General features: G+C 37.4%; 1 pseudogene; it reads left to right on the forward strand.

Annotated features, from left to right (window-relative positions):
- Window positions 1–17,935: 17,935 nt before the first annotated feature.
- On the forward strand, window positions 17,936–19,172 carry LOC149015931 (F-box/kelch-repeat protein At5g60570 pseudogene; annotated as a pseudogene).
- Window positions 19,173–21,719: the final 2,547 nt, after the last annotated feature.

Below are 21,719 nucleotides of genomic sequence, written 5' to 3' on the forward strand. Positions count from 1 at the left end.
TGATAAATTAGTAATTACCTATCGTTCTCCATTGGGCAACATGTATATTCTGATATGTGATTGTTTCTGTCCATATGAACCTTAAAAGTACACCTTGGCATCACTTTATACTAGAAACTCAAAGTGCATGCTAGCCTATCAATGCATCTTAATGGTAAAACAATTTGAGCATTTTTGTCTAAAGTCTATTACAACTTATGGATCAATCAATAACAAGAAAAAGAAAGCAATTTCATCATACCGAGGATGCTTTCTAATCTAGACAGTAAAATAAAATGAATGCAATCGAGAATAAAGGAAGGAAACTCTTTCATACCTGAGGATTAAACAATCGATAATGACAACGACCTTCACTCTGGCAACTGAATGTGACGATGACTCCTCCGATGACTGAATATGTCTTTGTTGACTTCGGTATGAAAGATTGAGACATCGTGGGAGGAGAGCAGAGACGAGAGCCCTTGAGGAAGGTGTTGGTTAAAGAAAGTGATATCAGACTGATTATATATGGTACTTGGCACTCCTAATTGGAGTCGGAGTCGGAGTTGGATTAATATTAAAATCTTAATTGTTTTCCTTGAGGATTTGATGGATTTAGGTTTTCTTTTTGAATGCTAATGATCGAATCCATTCCTCCCTTGAAGATCTTAAGCAGTGTAGACGAAATGAATTGTGTAATGCATATTCAAATCGCAGACTAGGTTTTAGATAGAAGAAGATTTAGGATTTCGGTCAAGATAGAAGAAGATAAGGTCAATTAATTTAGGTTTTCAATCTAATGACTCACAGGAGAAAAATGTACCATGTTTGAACAAGGGCTGATAAAAATCCCTAATGGATCTTTCCCATGTCCATTCATTTTCTTGTTCGTCAACAGACCTTATACATGGATGAAATCCGTGTTGCTGCTGATGCCTATTATGAGGCTAAACCGAAGGAATTGAAGAAAACTAAGAAAATGTTCAAGATCAAAAAGAAAAAGTCCAGGAAGAAACGAAAGGAGAACAAAGGCCCCAAGCTTGAACATCTCACGGAGTTGGACAAAGAAGACGATGCAGAGTTCATTTTCAGGTTTTTTTCTTTTTAATGAGTAACCCGGTTTGGTTTAACCATATCGGTTCATTCATCGGAACCACATTCTTTGTAAACGGTTTAACGAGAAATAAGTGAAAACAATTGAATGGCTCTGATTTGGGTTAATGACACGTGGCACAAAGCCAAAGCACCGTTGGATGGCCGCTTCTCTGTGCGCCACAGAGGATTTAAACCCTGATTTCCTCTAATATTTTAGCCTTCATATTTAAACTTGGATGATGATAATTTTTTTTTTTCTTTTCATCAAAATAACTCTCGTCTTGCTTGATGTACGAAATTGGAACAACAACAGTCTTTACCAGCAAATTTTAATTAGCAAATATAATATGGAGTATCGACACTCATATCAATTTTATGCATAGAGTGGTATAACAAATGAATGAATTTTACAAACCGTTTAATGTCATGGATCTTGTGTTGTTAACGGGGTTCCTTTCTTCTTTCTTTTATATTTTTGTCTTTGTTTTTTTAACAGCGCGATTAGCTGCAAACCTTCTTTGGGGTGATCAAGAAGGGAAAAGGAAGACACATTGGATTGGGTGGATAAATTAGACATTCCAAAATCATGTGGTGGGTTTGGATTTAGAGATACAGACATTCACAATAGGGCTCTTTTAGCGAAATCTGCTTGGAAGCATGGTACTTTATGTCGGCGATATATCGTTATATCCACCAAGAATCTAAACGAAAGGTATAAATGTCGCCGCAAAATTGCTGAAAAATCGGTTATTTTTCCCCAAACAGGCAAAACGTGGGTGAAATCAAAGATTTCTCCGCCGGTGGCCGGTGGTATGAGTTCTACTGTTGCTGGTGCGTTCTACTGCCAGAAGATAGGAAGAAAACAACGGAATATAAGCCGCAGCCCTTCCATTTTTTGACGAACTGAATCGTCTGGTCTTCTCTCCATTCACCGGTAACGAAACTCAATTGCCGTTCGAACCTCAAAAATCCCTCTTTTTTGCCATCTCTAGTTCTTTTCGTGCACTTCCAAAATCTAGAACCCTCTCTACTTTTGCGTGCCTCACACCCTCACGGCTGCAACTCTTCTCCACCACAGCTGCAACTCTTCTCCCGCACAACCGCACTTTGGTATCTCTTTTCTCTGCTCTCTCCCTCTCTCTCTCCAACTCTTCTCCACCACCGCTGCAACTCTTCTCCTGCATGGCCACAGTCTACGATCTCTTTTTCTCTCTCTCTCTCTCTCTCTCTCTCTCTCCACCCTCTAATTTTTCTCCCGCTCTCTGCAATCTACGTACACTGTCTTCTCTGATCTCTCAGTCTTAGGCTCTCGCCCCACTAAATGTCTGCAAAATGTCGCCGATATTTTGGGGTTTTGGTGGTGTCGACAACCACTGACACCCCTTGTACTGGCAACATTTCAAACCTTGCTTGGAAGGAAAATGCCGAAAAGTAAAAATCTACCTTGGATCTCTTTTATGGAAGGCAAATTGGGTTACATGTCTTCTTGGGGTTGGAAATCCATTTTGATGGGCCAAGAAGCATTGTATATATAAAGGGATGCTATGGTGTGTAGGGGATGGCTTGCTGCTATGGTGTGTAGGGGATGGCTTGCATGTTATAAATGTTTGGATGGACCCATGGTCCCTACACTTAAACCCTCTTCATGTGTAACAATTGAAGGTGTTGAGGTGGTAGCGGATTTAATGAAGGCTGGATTGTGGAGTTACTAAATAATTGTTTCCTGTAGGGTGCAAGTTTGGCCTTGGTTGCTTGACTCGCCCTATTCGGCTCTGAGCTCAAACGGGGCTTGGGCTTAAGATTTTGGCCTAAGGGTGAGCTAGGGCCAAAATATTTTTGTTCTAAATTGGGGCCAAAGGCGGGCCTGGCATTACTGTTTGTCCCATTTTAATCCTAATTTTGTTCTTGATTTTAGCCCTAATTTTTTTGAACCTGATTTTGTCATTGATCCTAAATTTTCATCATTTAGTGAAAGTAAAGGATTATTTTTTTTTAATGATGAAAATAGTTAGTTTTTTTTTTTTTTTCATAATAATAAAAATAGATAATATCATCTATCACATCTAAGGGTGTCAAAATCTAACTTGAACCATTAAAACCAGACCGAACCAAAGCCTACGGACTGTGTTTGGGCTGAGCAATGGTTTGGATCAACCTGTGTACGGCTCACTAGCCCGAACTTTTTGGCCCAAAACAGCCCAAACCTGATCCAATCCGTTAAACCCGTTATAAATAAATTAAATTAATTTTGATTAAAAGACATGTGATGCATCTGAATGGTATTCTGATTGAAATCGTGTGCTGCTGAAATTGAACTTATTTATTACCCTGTATACGTACACAGATTACTTTTATTGGAAAGTTTTAAGACAATGGAATAATGAATAAAAATCTTTCATTATATAGGGTTATGAGGCACATGAATGAAATGTTATTTTTTCATATTTCTTCTATTCTAACACCAGGGATGTCCATTAGTAATTCGACTGAGGGATCTGAAATGGTGAAATCATGTGCCACACAAGTTCAATCTATTTGTTACCTTAATCCACTAACGACCACATTACTTCCAAGGAGAAGTTGTCAGAGCATTTCGAAAATAGTCAAAAGACAAAAAAATAAAATAATATATATATATATATAGTACAAACCATAGTAAATCCGTGCCCAACTATTAGTAAACTTGATTCTAAACTGTTAGTCAAAAGCGTTAGTTAACCCAACCTCAAATCACACCGGCTTGAAACCTCTATTTTCCTAATGAATTGTGTTTGAGTTGAATGTTTTTCAGCCCAAAATCGTTAGACACAGTCCAAACTGTTGACACCCCTAGTCACACCCTACATCCTTGTTAAATTTATATAAATAATTATTAACTTATTTATAATTAAAATTCTAATCCAGTAACCAACGGGGGTTGGTCTAAGTGGTAAGCGCCGCTGCTTAAGCAAGGTTCGGTATCGAATCCTTGTGGATGCAAAAAATCCCCGCTGGGAGACTCACCCACCACAGCCAGGTGTGCGACGCGGGTAGAACACCGGCTGGTTTATAAACCGGGGTTGGCAAACAAAAAAAAAAAAAAAAAAAAAAAAAAATTCTAATCCAGTTGAATTAGGATGTTTTAAAATCAAAATTATAATGAACAATTCTAATTTGGAACATCTAAGTAAAATCAAAATCGAAGGTTCTTAAGAAAAAACTGAGTGATGTAATCTATAGATAAATTTTATTTTTGTGGCATATGTATTAAAAATTATTTTTAATCATATTAATTGGTGATAAAAGATAACACATTGGCTTTGGTGCTAAATATCTAATATTTATTATGTTTTATTCCTACTAATAGCAATTTAAATTTCGTTAAAATTCAACCGTTGATTTTTTTCAGATGTAATCATAATCATTGAGTTTTTTTTTTTTTTAATCCCTAAACTTTCTCTTAAAATTTCAATTCATATTATGGGTGTAAACGGACCGGATTCGGATCGGATAGTGGTAATATGATAAAATAATTCAGAGGCGGGGACCCACAATGGGTCCCGCATGGCCTACACCAGTATGTGCGGAGAAATGACTTTAGTGCTACGAGTTCTTCTTTAGTTCTAAAACTCTTTCTGAAGCCTTCAACCAACCGAGCAGAAGAGTAACCTACCACTTAGAAAACTATGTTATCATCTCCGGGCCATTCTCCTCGCCACTTCTCCTTCTCTCCATCGCTATTTCACTTTGAAAAAACCCTAGAAAACCCAGATGTTTTCGGTGATATTCTATAAATTCGGTTTCGGTGGTGAATTTCGGTTCACCCACCAGATGGGCGAAATCAAAATTCGCCGAAATTTCTGCGAATTTTGCCGAACTGTTGCACTCTGCTTAGAAATACCCGCACCAATAGCCCAGCAAAGATAAATGTGTAAGATATTCCGGAAGTAAGACTTCATAAGTTCTGTTGATTTCGCCTGTTTTGATGACAATCCAACCAAAAGAGGTCTAAGAACATATACAAAACAATGCTATAAACATACAAGAGAAAAACAATCCAACTTAGGCTATATAAGTCAGTACTGGCCGCCAATAGAAATACCAAGTTCAGTATCATGAATTTAAACAGTGGTTTTATGTCCCTTTAAACGTATCATAAATTAGACGACATCTAAGTAGTCCATTTTAATTTTTACAATAAAAGAAAAAACAAAAAACAAAAAAAGAGGTAATCCATTTTAACACATTAGAAGAAAATAACTGATGATGCACTAAAAAAAAAGAAAGAAGAAGAAGACAAGAAAATCATCGACCAAGTAACCACAAAGATAAAAAGGAAAACGATAGTAAGCGTTAGAAAACAAATAGTAAAGATAGTAGATGATAAATTATACTAGTGGATATATATTCATATAATTGATTTCCTCCCGTATCAAAAGTGTTGAAAGCAAATAGTCAGGAAAGTAGATGATAAATTATACTAACTGCGTATATATTCACGTAATTGATTTCCTCCAATATTTTAGCCTCAGACATTTGAAGTTGCATCACAATCTTAGTTTCTTTTCTCATAGTAACAAGGATCTTCTTGAGATAGGAAAGTAGAGCAGCATCTTCCTTAAGATGATGAGTTTATTTGATAGATATAATGGCAACAATGCATATTCCATTTATCTATAGAATGATCACAAGTATTGCATGGACCCTACCAACCGTCTGATCATGCATTTTATTATAGTGTTTTTTTGGAATCGGTAGCTTTGTATAATGAAAGATAACTATTAGTTTATATCGGGCTTCTCTCTAGTCCCAAAGAGATTCAAAATCTTGAACTCATAGTATGAGTCATAGGTCTTTTGCCAACTGAGCCAACCCTTGGGATTGATCAACTAGCTACGTCTATTTATGGCCCAACCAAGCCATTTAACGAGTGACTATAGCCCAAATATGGATCGATAATTGATCAATAAAATATAAACTTGTCCATACAAAGCCTGCGAGACACAATTAACTAAACAATATGGTAACTACAAACAACCATAGCAATGGAAATCGAGTAGGCTTTATTGAAATTGGGGATTAAATGGATAATCGAGTTCTGCATCACACTCTATATTTGTATTCGTTTAGAGGTATTCGAATCTCTCGAATTACTAGCTAATAGAATATACATATGGTAATAACCATTTCCAGCTGATTAATTATCCAATCTATTAAGTTAATTTGTTGGGTTTGTTTTCTTAACTATAAATATCTAACTTAAGATACATGATTATATTTCCAGAGTTCCTATTAAAATAAACAGAACGGAAAATCAATAGTGAAAAATTATAAGAAAAGCAATGACAAAAAATAATGGAAGAAAGAAAAGTTGCCAAATTCTTAAATTTTATACCCAAACCTCATCAATAAAATGGTAAAGACAACAATGACTATTCTAAAAACTTGTATAAGATCTCATTTATTTCTATTTAGGAGAATCTGTCTTGAAAATTAACTATCAGAATATCTTCTCAATCTGACTGAATCTATTAAAAAATCAATAGGATATTACACAATTCTGTCAGAATATTATAAATTACGGATGTGATATTACCGCTATTCGATCCAAATCTAATCCATTTACACCCCTAATTGAAACCGACAATAGAGACAAGTATCGAATGATTGATAAATCTAGTACAAATGTTAGTTTAATGGATGAAAATTTTCAATCTCCGTCTTCCTCCTCCTTCTTTGCCTATTCAAAATGGAGTATTTTAACCTAAAGACAGTTGAATACACAAGCTCTTAATTGTTTTGTAGCATTCCTGCATGGCTGCATATTACAGTAAAATTTTGAATTTTTTACATGTGAACTTTAGACTAATGTTGGGTCCCCTTAGTGCAAAAGTGTGGATCCCAACCACACTAACGCCGGTTCGTTTCCGTTAAGTATATTCAAATTTCAAACCTGGGAGACCAAAATACCCCTCATGTTATTTAATACATTGTGATGTGACTGAAATGCCCTTTATCTATTCACAATTAATAGGTAACCAATACATGCATATATAGACTGAAATGCCCTTCAGCTATTTATAATAGGTAACCAATACATATATAACACAATGTATTAAATAATATGAGGGGTATTTTGGTCCCTTCATATTTGCAATTTAAATATACTTAACGGCAACTAATGGCGTTAGTATGGTTGGAACCCACACATAAAAAACTCTAAAAATTTTTCTTATTTGTTTTTATTTCTAAAATAAGTTGCCTTATGAGTAGGTGTAAATGGACCGGATTCGGATCGAATAGTGGTAATACTATATCCGCATCCTATTATATTTGGACGGATTCGGATAATATCCTATCGGTTTTTGGACGGATTCAGTCGGATTTGGATGATAACCGGATAATTATTTTCTTAAGTAGATTCTTCTAAATGGGCATGATAACAAATTTTCGACTACCTGTTTACATCTTTACCATTTTATTTGTGAGGGCTAGGTTTGAAATTTAAGAATTTAACAACTTTGATAGCTATTTTAGTAGAAAATCTAGAAAAGTAGTCACATATCATAGGTAAAATATTTATAAAATAAGAAAAATAAATCTAAATAAGTAACTTAATCGGGTAATTTTATCGGACGGATAATAATCGGTAAGAAAAGGATATACCATATCCACATCCTATTACTAATCGGATGGATTCGGATACCCCTAAACGGATGCGGATGCGAATTTGGAAGCGGATTTCGATTATTCATTTACACCACTACTTATGAGGTAGTATCTTGAATATTTCAATAATATTTTGATCAGATCTAAGCATATCCCACCCAAATCTGGCTTTTAATTTCTGCAGAATAAAATAAAATAATTAAATAAAGGCACCAAGTTGGTGAGCTCTCAATCCAACTTTAGTTTTTTGGACTAGAGAACTTGACTCGAAAACCGAGTTCTAGAACCCAAGTAATATATTTTAATATCTACTATAGTTTATGTTGCCCTATACCAAAACATAATCATTCAGGGCTTGTTCTACAAGCCATGAACTAACCAGTTCTCAGGATACAAAGAGAACTAAAGAGAGACAAGAGAGAACAAAAAGTACTTGTTCAAACTCAACCCCTGTGGCAGTCGGCTAGTCGATTACAACCAAGTTAGTGAGAATTAATAGATAAAGTTAAATGAACATATGAAGAGAAATATACACGCTAACATGACATATTAGGCTAAATGAAATTAATTTTTTTACTAAATCTGAAATTACATTAACATCTTTCAAGATTAAATTTGACCTAAAAATTCATCAGATATGCAATTCCGCTTTGTGTCCTTGCAATTGATGCCCCTAAATCCTTAACTCTGTTAATTAGCAAGTTGATCTTGTCGCTATTCATTGGGATGTCGAGTTTTCAAATGTAGGGCCAAAGTATCGTACCTTGGGGCTTCAAGATTGGTATCTTTGGATGGAACTCAAAAAACAACAGTAGTTCAAGTGGCTCATGGATGCTTAGACCTTGAAAGTTATCCTGCTGATCACAAAAGTGATGTTGATAGTTTGAGTTTTTTAGGCGTGAGTCCTCTTATTAGAGCATAAACTAATGTTAGGTCCCCTTTGCAATAAATTATGTTTGGATCCCAAAACAACTAACACCGTCACCCACCGATACATTTTCTTCAAACTTGAAACTAGAGGAACCAAAATGCCCCTCAGATTGTCTAATAACCAAAATAGCCTCCTCTACATATCATATTTTCATTCTAATGCCTATCAATCCTAATACCTGTTGAGAGCCAAACCTGTTGCTCCGTTTCGAAGCGCAAGACGTCAAGTGGAGGGGTGGAGATAGGGGTCAAAACCTAACCCGAACCGTTAAAACCGGACCGGACCGGCCCAACCGAAGCTTAATGGGCCGTATTTGGGCTGAACAATCTTAGCCTGCAATGGTTCGGGTTGGGGTGGGCCAGCCCGTGTGTGGCCCGCTAACCCGAACCGTTTGGCCCGAAACCAGCCCGAACCCGAACCAGCCCGTTAAACCCGTTATAAACAAATAAAATGAAATAAATTTAAATGTAAAAAACAGGAAAACCACCAAGTATCTATTTGTTTTCCTTAATTATTTTGCTTCAAAATATGCAAACAACAAGTATGTCAAACCCTTCGCTATTTGAAAGATGGGCTTAATAAAGTTTTAGCAAGTGTCATTTGAAAATCTTTTAATGCTTTATTTTGAGCCATTTTTATAAGTATCAAGAAGGGGGAGGAGAATAAGTAGAGACAACCCACTAAAATTCATCAAGATGCCAACTTGCTTTTGTATATTAGATATACAATTTTTACTTCTTTATAGAAAAGAAGATTTTGGTTTTGAACACCCAACACAAGAGACTTGAAGAGAACTTAATGCTTATATGTGTTCATATGCTCTTGATAAATTCTACACATCAACAAGGTACTCAAAACATACCGTTAGTAAACTTGAACCCAAACCATTAGTAAACCCAATTCTAAACCGTTAGCCCAAACCGTTAGTCAGCCAGAATCCAAACCGCACGGCCCGAAACCGTTATTTTCTTAATGGGCCGTGTTTGGGCTGAGTGTTTTTCAGCCTGAAACCGGCCCAACCCTAACCGTTGACACCCCTAGGCGGAGAGTTGCAGAGGGAGAGGGAGAGTGATAGTGATAGCAAGATTTTGATCGAAGTATGATAGTGAGGGAGACTTAGACCCTAGTGTTAATAGGGTTAGACCCTCACTATCACACTTTGATGTATTAAATAACATGAGGGAGAGTGATAGTGATAGCGAGACTTAGACCCTAGTGTCGTACTCTTTCTAGCCACGAACCCCTACCTGATCCTACCCACTATTGGAGTATTGTTGGTGCTATCACACCCCACCCAACTAGATCTAGTCATACTCGAATACCCATGGGGGTGATATACTATAGGATCTAGGTTTGCGGCCAAATCCATAACACAACACGATATAGTATAATCAAAGAGCAAGAAAAGATTTAAATGACAAGTATTAAAAAGTTATTACAATTATCCATAATTTAAAATCACTGTCATTATCCCAAGTTAGTCCAGTTAAATCAATTATCAAAGTTTAAGAAAAGATTGTATATCAGCGGAAGTCTACGTTCTTGAGAGACTCAAAATACTAAGTAGCACCCTCATCTATCGGTTCGATGAGAAGAATATAGCACATGGTCACAAGGGCAACTACTATGTCACACATGATCTCCGTAGCCTCAAAAGTAGTTAGCTGTGTAGGAGCAATTTGAGCATGGGCGCAAATCTCCATGCAATCCCATCTCCTTGCTAGCCGGTCCCTCATAGCATTTTGTCTGCGGCAAGTTTTCCATTTGAACAGAATCCTCATAACCTATGGTGAGATCTAAGGAAATATATATATAAAAGGAATGAGTTCGACATAACTCAATGAGGTCAACATGACCATATATCGTGCATCCATCACACATTTCCATAAACAATCCATGTATAGTATATAATTAGATGAGTGAATGAATAAGTATGCAAGTATGCTCTTAACTCTAAAAATGGAGTCTCTATGGTAGACACACATTAAGTTATATACTAGCTTCCTCTAGGTGGTCTTGTCACTCTCCTTCAACCAGAGACATCTATTGGGTTCTCAGTGGTTGGAAATTAGGTCACCACTCTCTCACATCACCATTGGTCTGAGAACTGGCATGTGTCAAGGATAATTGTAGGCCAATGCAAGGTCATAAAGTTTCATACTACATGTGGTATAGATTTCTTCCCTCATATCTAATGCCCTTTTGTTTAATATCCTTTTCCACCTATGAATGGTATCCTCAACGGGAGGCATTTGTTGGATCCCATTCCTTAACCCTATGCTCATTCACATATGTTGAGGCGGATGTCTCTCATGTCTCATCACGACACTTAGGCTGTCTTTTGGATGCCCATGACCCCAACCCTAATATATGCAACTCTACCATCTCATGATGACAGTGGGCCTGCTTGATGCTCACATGACCCAACCACTGGCATCATGAGTCACTTGGCTTCAATACCCGTGCCGAAAGGGTAGTAGTACTCAAAGGTTCACTAGCCAACACATTTACACACTTAATGACCATGTACCAAGGTCTAAGTAAATGTATGGTCACCAGGGAATTAGCTAGACATGGGAAATAAGAATAAAGAAATGAAAGAAAACATCGTGTCCTCTTCCTTAGAACTATGACCTCCTCTTGTAGTAGTGTGTGATGATAAATCTCCAAAAATGCCTTCCTTCTTATAGAGGTTTCCTACCAATTCTACATCCTTTCCAATTTTATCATTTCCATTGTTCTTTTTAGCAATTACCAATTCAGTTGTTTCCTTTCTTCCTCCTTGCCTATTTGATTGTTTCCATTCTCCTTCTTGCCAATGCAATGGTTTCTAATTTAATCACTTCCGAATTCAGCTTCTTCCTTAGATATCCGATTGCAGGAGGGAACAAAATCTTTGTTCGTTGAATTGAGACATTTTATGAAAATCCTCCAGATTTGGACAAAATCAAATCTTCAGCTTTGGACATAATCAAATCCTCCATCTTAATTTGAGCCTGGTTCTTTGATTTGATTTAAAAATATGGTATGGTTCACTCTTTTCCTAGACTTGATATCCAAACGCTCTAATATGTCTACCCCACTATTAGGAAAAGAATTGCAATTGCTAAATGATGGTGTGCAATATCGGTCAACCATAGACCCCCTGTTACTGGATCTAGTCCTCCACGAAAAGTAAGAAATTCCTCATATTTTGACCAATTTAAGGTGAAGAATGGGGTTGCTCCCTCAACAGTGAGTGATCCATTCCCCTGCGGATCATGGCCTTACCACTTGGTCCCCGATGGCCAGCGGGGAATTCGTATAGCAGCTCACGTTCGTTTGCCCGGGTCGGGTAACCCCTTTTACCTATGAGACGTAGCTTTCCCTTCAAACCTAAATATGGATTGGCCATAATTCACAAGAACATTCTATAGTCTTAGTAAGAGGAGGAAGGTTTAAGGATTTACCCGGTGTGATATCACATTGTTCGAGGAACCCTAGATGTTGTTGGAGTAAAGGATCGTCAACAAGGGTGTTCTAGTGCGTTGTAGATTCTTATCCAAGACTTGTATCATTTGATGATGCCATGTGAATTGTTAGAAACATGTGAAGTGTATGGCTAACCCAATACCGAAAGTTTCGTAAGGGGACTGGAGTAGGCTACCATGAAACAAAAGATCTTCTTTCTAAAGAGATTCGATTAAGAACTATTATATGTCCAAGGTCCAATATTGAAATCATTTCAAAGGGTTTCCCCCAACCGGGGAGAACAGGCCATTCAACAGGGAGACTCTGAAATTGCGGAGGCTTGGTCCAATCAAGCTGCCAAAAACCGATGCCTTACCACTTGGCCATACTCCATACGGTCGGTCCCTAGGGAGCCCTTGACCGAAGCAGGGCTCGAAGAATGAGCCATGCAAGGACGCGGGGATATAGCAAGGTTGCAACAAGGTTTTGGAGAGGCTTTCCAAGCACAATTAAAGCAATCCTTGACTAGTGTGCTCTTAGAGCCCTCTCTATCGAGCCGAGAAATAGAGGCATCAAAGAATCAATTATGACAAAGTGCTTTGCTTATAATAAAAATCCAAATAAAGAAAAACAATTAGTCTCATTAAAATATGAAGGATTTGATATAATATTAATGCAATTAAGCGACCTAGCACAAGCTCAAGCAATCCCAAATCCAAAATCATGTATTCCGTATCACTATAACATTATAGCAAACAATGAACAACAGTAAATAACTATTCCCAACAGTTCCCACATATTTAATCATTCCTAAAGTTCATTCCAGCATGCTATAACATCATAAATAAACAATAGATAATAGGAATAGCATACCAAACCATCCAAGCATAAGTGCATTGTTCTCCTTACTTTATCAACATCCAAAACCTTCAAACCAGTAATCTAATAGATCATAGTAGGTCTTAAGAACATGTTTATATAATTGCATTTAGGGTTTAGTGTCATTTCTGTCACACCCCACCCGCCGGTCTCGGTTACCCACCCGACAACCCGTGGGAGTGATCCGTCACAGGATCCACGGTTTTAGTCTATCAACAATAATAAATACAATAAAGACAATTAAGAGCAATAATAGTTTAATAAATGAATTAAAGGATTACAGGAGTCCAAATACTCCAATAAAAATAATCAATGAAAGAATAATGAATTAAAATGAATATGAGTCAACGAAAGCAATCAAAAAGAGTTATATTATTTTCTTTCCAGTTTCCTTTTCTAAGGCTAAATAATGTTTCTCATGAATCTCTAGAAAGGGGGTCCTCCAATTCTTCTCCATTCGCTGAGCGAACTGTCTAACCACTTTTCGTCTCTGTCCATCAATAGGTGCGATAAGCGCACTCCATGCACTCATGGGAGCTCCCGCACAGGCTATCTCCATTTCCCATTGCCGGTGCCACATCCTCTTCATACGGGAAGGTTCCTTCATAGGAAACCAGTCCATCTTTCGACACATTTCCTCCATCTGTGCAAGCTAATAAAACATATACAATAAATGAGTGAGTTCTAGAGAACTCAGTAAGAACAATTACAACTCCCATCCAAATATCCACAAATCAGCAATGCATAAATGATATGAATGAGTGCAAAGTATGAATGATACTATGATTCTAACTATGTAAGTCTCTAACAGCTGACATGCTTTAAGATATACACTAGCCCTCCTCTGGGTAAGTCTAGTCACTTTGATCCGGCAAGGAATGGTTACCTCTGTAGGGATCCTGGGCAAAATGGAAGGTCCACACCTAGCTCTCAAACCATGGCTAGGGTTAAGTCAACACTCTCTCACCACGACCATTGGTAATGAGTACTGGCGCATGTCGGGGTTTCTAATCCAATGCAAGGTCATATAGGTAACATGTCTACATGAAGTCCAGATACATCCCCTATGGCACCAACCAACTCGATTCAGTATCCTTTGCAACCTAGGAATGAGAATCCTCACAGACTGACTACCGCTATTGGACTTCATTCCATAACCCTATGGTTGTCCACATATTGTTGGTGCGGAATGCTCTCATGACTCGTCACGACACCCGGTCCGTTCCTTGGACGTCCATGAGCCCAACCCTAACATATGCAACCCTACCATTTATATGACTAACAGTGGACCAACGTCAGATCATTGTCATCACGGGTCATCCGGTTTCAATCCCCCTACCGAAAGGGTAGTAGCATGTGGGGTACCTAGCCATGCAATTCTAGACTCTACCTAAGAATGTCATCCAATAGTTATGACAGTGCTGGAGACATTAGTAGGCATGTGTCCCATACCACAACCTTCTGATATCCCAAGCTAAGATATCCCAAAGGAATACCTCATCCATTAGAACCACATACTAACCATCATCAGTATATAACATTCATAATCAACAAAGTATATATGTAAACAAGATAAACAACAACAATATAACAAGATCAGCATGTAAAACATGATTACAACAGGATATAAAATGAAAGGCTAATACTAACAGACACTAGACTAGCATGTTTAAGTCTATTCATAAAGATAGGATTGAATGTCCTTACCTGCATATAAGTAAATCGTCCGTAAAACGGAATCCGTAAACTATTATAAGACTTTCTCGTCAAACAGAGAACACCTATATATAGGGTTACAATAATACATAAGTCAATTGAATCAATTTGGATCAAAACCAAAAGTTAGTTGGTCATTGTTTACCAGCCGGTCGCTTAGGTTGAGCGACCGCCACTAGTGACCGCCCCAAAAACAGAGAGTTTCAATCCGAAACTCAGGCTTCTGATCATCCGTTTTCAATCCGGATTTCGAGTGATCATAGCCTAAATCTCGAATCTAACACTCCTACAACCACTAGGTGAAAGGAAACCTAACAACTACCATAAATGGATTACCCAGAACTCTCCCCTTGACTGGATCTATCCTTTTCCCGAAAGCAGGGTTTCGTTTTTGGATGAATCACATCAAGAAGATTGGAAAGAGAGTTACGATTGATCAAAAGGGTAAACATCATGATGAGGGGATGGGTTAACACGAAATTGAAAGACAAAGGAGATAAAGGATGAAGGGTGAATCCATTACCTCACTCCAGAATACCAGAAACAGGGAAGGATTGATCTCCAGATCACTACCAGCACTTCAGATCTACTTTTGGCACTTCTCCGCAGCCGTCTAACCTCCAAAAACGGTAACCACGAATAAAATATTTGTAAATTGGACGAGGGTTACCATTTATAGAAGTCAGGGGGAAAAATAGGGCAAAACCTCGAAAACAGACCAGGCGGTCGCTTGGTTTGATTGACCGCCACTAGCAACCGCCCCCATGTATTTTGCCATACAAGGGTGCTTTTGCTAGGGGGTTGATGTCCAAGTACAACCTAGCCCTAAAGAAGAGATGGGGGAGATCTTACCTTCATTCCGGACATCTCCAGACATCTCCAAACATCACTTGCCTTCCAGAAGTCCGACTACCAAGCAAGGTAGGCTTTTCAGACAGAGGATCTAGATCCATGGGTTCAGGGTATGGATCATGGACTTCTATCCGGACACTCCACAAATTTACCTGACTAGACATTCGGGTTCTCGGACCTGCAATACGGATCTCGGGTTAGAAATACAGGGGTTGTTACAATTTTAGCCAAATCAAACTTCAAAACCAGGATAGCAAGGGGGCCAGTTGATTAAATCGGTTGGTCACTAACTGACCGCCCTGACCAACCACCAGGTGCCCTCGAGCATAATTCAAATTCGAATTCCACACCTTTAATCACCCAACTTTGATGGGTTATAGATTGATCTTAGGCATGGACTTCATCTCTGAATCACTATTCTAAGCACCCAAACAAGAAATAAAACTAAACTCTAATTTAATTATCAGATTGAGATGTAGAGAATCTTCTCTGAAAAATCCTAAAACATGTGATTTTCTCTATGAAAAAATGTTATCTTAGAGTAAAATAATGTTGAAGTCGAGGTTTTAAAACCTTAAATAGGGGTGTCGGGAGCAAAAATCCCAAAACTACTTGTATTGAATCGACTAACTAGCCAAGGGGCGGTGGATTGGTCAATCAATTGCCTTGACCAACTGCCCTAGTACTTTGTAGTACTAAGGTGGTTTCTCAATCCTGATTGAACCCACATGCTTGCACCGGCATAGGAATCATTCTAGAGGCTCTTACCGGGACTAGGGCACCTCTCAACTTTGTCACTCGCAAGCTGAAAATCCATCTGCCCAAACCATTCAGGTTCTTATAGGATAACCTTCTTTCTAGTTTCCATCAAAGCAGAGGACCATATCTTCACCATCCAAATCCATGGATTCTGGTGCTGATCCAATTGTCTCAAGTTGTATGGCCCATAAATTCTTCCTACTGGTTGCTCATGTTCTCATACCTGCAATTAGGGTTTCAGTTAGGATCCAAGGGATTATCACCGAAGCACTTCATGGTAGTGAAAGTAGGATAGGGTCCAAACGTCTACCCAACAAGAGCCGATTCCCAGTGAAGACATTCATCAATGAGATGATCGGGTTTGCAAACTGCTCTTTGAATGTCATTTATCTCTAGTGGATCAACATAGGGAAGGGAGTCATCTTCCTCAACGAGTCTCCTCACCTCAAATAAGCCAGCCCATGATTTCAACACCTCCTCACCCCCACGTATAAGTGGTCTTTGCGCCATAGCAGCTCCAATAGGAGCCATCAAGAAGGCGGACAACATTTCTTTGTAAACCATTAAAAAAGTGAGATACTTATCCATAATGGTAGATGAAGATAAGTGCTTATTAGCGAATAAAATATAGTTCAAGGTGTAGAGTCCAGATCACCTCCCTTGACGGGGAGCACAATGTGAGCCCCTGAAGCTTTTTTACCATAAAAATAAGGTGAGGTCCATGGGGTCAATATTAAAATTAATCGAAAATAAATTTTCATTGGGCCCCACCCCCATTTATGTGGTTAAAAAGCGTTAGCGGAGGTGATCCGGACTCCAAGGTGCATGTAACCTAGCCGAGACAAACCGCCATTCCAAAAATAGAAAATAGGGTGTCCATTATTCATTTTTTGCTTTACAGATTCTTCCACATTTTCTCCATTCCGCATTAATCCTTTCCCCACTTTTTACAGAATCAGTCGTAAAACACTCATTTTTAAAGGGTGAGAGCGATAGAGAAGAAGAAGAAGAAGAAAGGAATTCATTGAAGCAGAAGCAGTTTTGAAGTAAGAAGAGAAGTTCTGAAGTTTGAAATTCCTCTCTTTGATTAGATCTGGTTAGACTATGATGAAGTTTTGTCTAAACAATCCACCGGAAACATGAATTAATGATCAATTTTTGGTGGACTATTGTATAAAGATCTTTTACACTGGAACTATTTGGTCTTTGTCTGAATTTGTTCGTTGGTGATTTTTGGCTTTCAACAATTTTCAAGTTGGAATTGGAGAGATCCTGGTGCTTCGTTAAATTTAGACAAGTGCATAGCATTTCTCGGCTAGGCTGTTGGCTTTGTTGAGATCTTTCTTCTATTTATTCGTTTTATTTTCTTCAGGTATTTTTGCCTCGCTCCTTTCATAATGCTTCTTCAGTTGAAAATGTATCAATTGAGATTGATGAAATTTAGACTGTGAATTCCCTTTGGTTTCTAGTTCAGATTTTTTTTTTCCTCGATAGTATCCATGATGCATGCGATACCATCTAAATTCTCTAATCAGTTTTTTACCCCTCATTAACTCTTTGTTAGATTTCATTTATGATTTAATATTTTCCTTCTAATTTCTTTGTGTTTCTATTACATAGTTATCGATGGCTTGCAGAGATACTGTCAAGGCAGATAAAAAAAAGGAAATACTTGGAGAAGGTATGTTGGAAAACTTGATGGATACTGGAGAAAATATGTTCGGCAAGTATGTCAATATAGATGCTCTGGATTCTCATCTAAAGAAGCTAACAATTTCTAGACAATCTGGTGGAGATTTGATGAGGCATTCATTAGGTGATCATAGACTTATACCTGGTCTTAATGATAACATTGCTATGGATATTCTGATTTGGGCAAGTAGATCTGATTACCCAAATCTTGCTGGAGTCAATAAAAAGATTAATGAGTTGATTTCTAGTGGGGTTATTTACAAATTGAGGCGGTAGATGGGTGTCGTAGAACAATGGGTTTATCTTGCTTGTAGTGATATGCCATGGGAGGCCTTTGATCCTGCAAGACATAGGTGGATGAGGTTACCTACAATGCCATGTGATTTTTGCTTCACATATGCAGACAAAGAATCTCTTGCTGTAGGAACTGACCTGCTTGTTTTTGGTCGGGAGATATCAGGATTAGCAATATGGAAGTACAATTTGCTTATTGATCAATGGTCTAGAGGCCCCTTAATGAATCATCCCCGTTGTTTGTTTACTTCCGGTAGCAAAGGAGAAATTGCCATTGTTGCTGGAGGAATTGACCAAAATAGTTGTGTTCTGGAAATCTGTTGAGCTTTTCAATTCCGAATTGGGTTCTTGGGAAAGTTTTCCAGATATGAACTTGCCTCGAAGACTATGTTCAGGATTCTTCATGGATGGCAAGTTTTATGTCATTGGAGGAGTTTCCAGTCAACATGAGCCTTTAACTAGCGGGGAAGAGTACAATATTGAGACAAGAAAATGGAGGATGATAAATGACATGATTCCTAGTTGGGGTGGACCTATGTAGTCTCCTCCTCTAGTGGCAGTTGTTAATAATCAACTTTATGCTGCTTATGTAACTACAAATGAGGTGAACAAATATGACAAAACAAGTAATACCTGGAATGTTGTGAAGAGATTGCCAGTCAGAGATGGAACCAACAATGGTTGGGGTGTAGCCTTTAGGGCATGTGATGACAAATTGATTTTGGTTGGTGGACGAAGAGGGCCTACTGGTGATGCTATCGTAGTGTATTCGTGGTGTCCAGAGGATGGGAATGAAGGAGGACCAGACTGGGATGTTCTTTCTGGTCGAGAGCGAGTAGGTGGGTTTGTGTACAACTGTGCAGTGATGGGTGCATGACTCTATGTCTTATGAATTGGGTTTAAACCCTCTCATTGAGAAAGTTAGGACTTCTCCAACGCAACTTGATGTTGATTGGGTGGTTTTCAACCATCCAAAAGATCGATGTTGATATAAAATGTTTTTATTCTTGAGTTCCCACCCTTTCATTGAGTATGATTTTTTTTCTTCTCAAAAACAGATTAAGGAACTGAATTAACATGGAGGCTTCTTTCCTTTTTCTTATCATGATTCTTGTTATGAATGTAAAGTCATATATCCTTGAGGAAGTTTTTGGGTAGTAAGATTATGGCATGATGTTTTTTCATGATATCAGTACTTGTTACTATTTTGAAATTTCATCCATTTTGATGGTTCTCATTGTTCGAGTAAAATCTAATTTATGGACAATATATTAACTAAATTAATGTGTATTTATGCTATCTTATAACATAACATATTAAAATTATCAGTTTAGTTATAAAGCATCGTAAAGTGTGGCCTCCTATGCGTAGAGACCAAAATGCAAGTTAAAGTTATTTATGAAATTAATCTAATTACTAAACTTTATGATGGATTAAGTTAGTAATTGAAATTGCTCATATTGAGTAGTATATGAAGGGGTCATGGTCCCCAAGCCAAATGCATTGCTTTTCTCTTTAACTCCCGTCATTAGAGAGAGAATAGAGAGATCAAAAGATATTCTCAAAAGGAGGGCTTGCATTCAAGGCTTAGAAGATCAACGATCATCATTCAATCTCTGGGATTGAGATCAACGATCCTAATCAAATCTTTTCTAAATCTTATGGATTCAGGTGAGCTTCCGCACTTAACATTTTTTCGATGATTTGACATGTTTGATCCTGGGTTTAATTAAAATTCTACAAGTGGTATCAGAGCCTTTTCATGTTGAATCATTGGGATTAGATCATATGAGAATGTGATTTGAGAATTAGGGATTTTTTTTTAATTTAAAAAAAGGGGTTTAATTAGAAACAAAATCTATTCGTGGAGTACTAATGTTCTTGTTGACTACACATTTATGATATTCAGATGATTGTTTCTCATTATTATGGTCAATTTGTTATGATGTTGTTCCTTTTATTCATGTTTAATTAAGTTATTGTATTTAAGTGATTTAATTAATTACGAAAGTACATTTCTTAGTTAATTAATGTTATTTTCATTTGAAAATTCATTATGGATTCAGTATTTGAATTTTGGTATAATTTATAATTCAAATATTAGAATATGTATTTTGGAATAAATCGATTGAAACAATATGTTGCCAAAGTGACCTCTTTGTGGAGATTAATTTAATTTCAAATTACAAACAGTTATGTGCATGTAACTTATGTGAATATTAATCCGTCCAAAGGAAGATTGATATTAAACAGAATTGCATACACATTTGTGATAATAAGCATGTGATAATTATTCAGTTTTACAAGTGATTGATAAATTGGCCCAAAGGAAGATTTATTGATTCGAAATGTTCTTTACTATCTGTGTTTGATTACTGCGCCAAGTTATCAATCGTAAGTTAATATTTCTATCCAAAGACTAAATATTAATAGAACGTCCGATATCTTGTGATGGGTTACTCATATTTGAATATATAGATTAAAGTTTATTATTTGTGAGCATGTTTATTTGAATTTGTTATATTCTTTGTTTCAGCTATGAGTTCTGCTTCTAATATATTTGCCAAAATTAATTCTATTCCTATGTTGAATGGTTCTAACTTTAAATCATGGCAAGAGAATCTCCACATAGTTCTCGGAGTCATGGATATTGACCTTGCATTAAGGGAAGACCCTCCAACACCTCTTACCAATGAAAGTTCCTTTGATGAAAAAAGGAACAAGGAAAGGTGGGAGAGGTCAAATCGCATGTGTCTAATGATCATGAAGAAGGTCATTCCTGAAGCATTTAAGGGCACAATTTCAGAAAAAATAACTACGGCCAAGGAGTTCCTTAAAGATATTGAGCAGAGGTTTGCCAAAAATGAAAAGGCTAAAACAAGTACACTCTTGGCAAACCTAATCTCAATGAAGTATAAAAGCAAAGGAAACATTAGGGAGTACATCATGGAGATGTCTCATGTTGCTTCTAAATTACGAGCACTTAAGCTTGATCTCTCTAAAGATTTGTTAGTGCATTTTGTTCTTATATCTCTTCCCACACAATTCACTCAATTTAAAGTGAGCTACAACCGTCAAAAGGAGACTTGGTCTCTTAATGAGCTCATCTCTCATTGTGTGCAAGAAGAGGAAAGGTTGATGCAAGAGAAGACAAAAAGTTCTCATTTGACTAGTATTTCCAAGGACAAAGGGAAGAAAAGGAAGAAGGATAATAAGGTTGCAAATACAACACCTAATAAGAAACAACAAAAGGCACCAGACGGTAAATGTTTCTTCTTTTGTGGAGTTGAAGGTCATCAAATGAAGCATTGCACTAACTATCACACATGGCGTGCTAAGAAAGTTATGCTTCTTAATTTGGTTTATTTTGAGGTTAATTTAACTTCGGTACCATGACACACATGGTGGATAGATTCCGGTGCAA

The sequence above is a fragment of the Hakea prostrata genome, chromosome 5, assembly GCF_041222555.1.
Source record: "Hakea prostrata isolate BN-2017 chromosome 5, UWA_Hpros_2, whole genome shotgun sequence".
NCBI lineage: Eukaryota > Viridiplantae > Streptophyta > Magnoliopsida > Proteales > Proteaceae > Hakea > Hakea prostrata.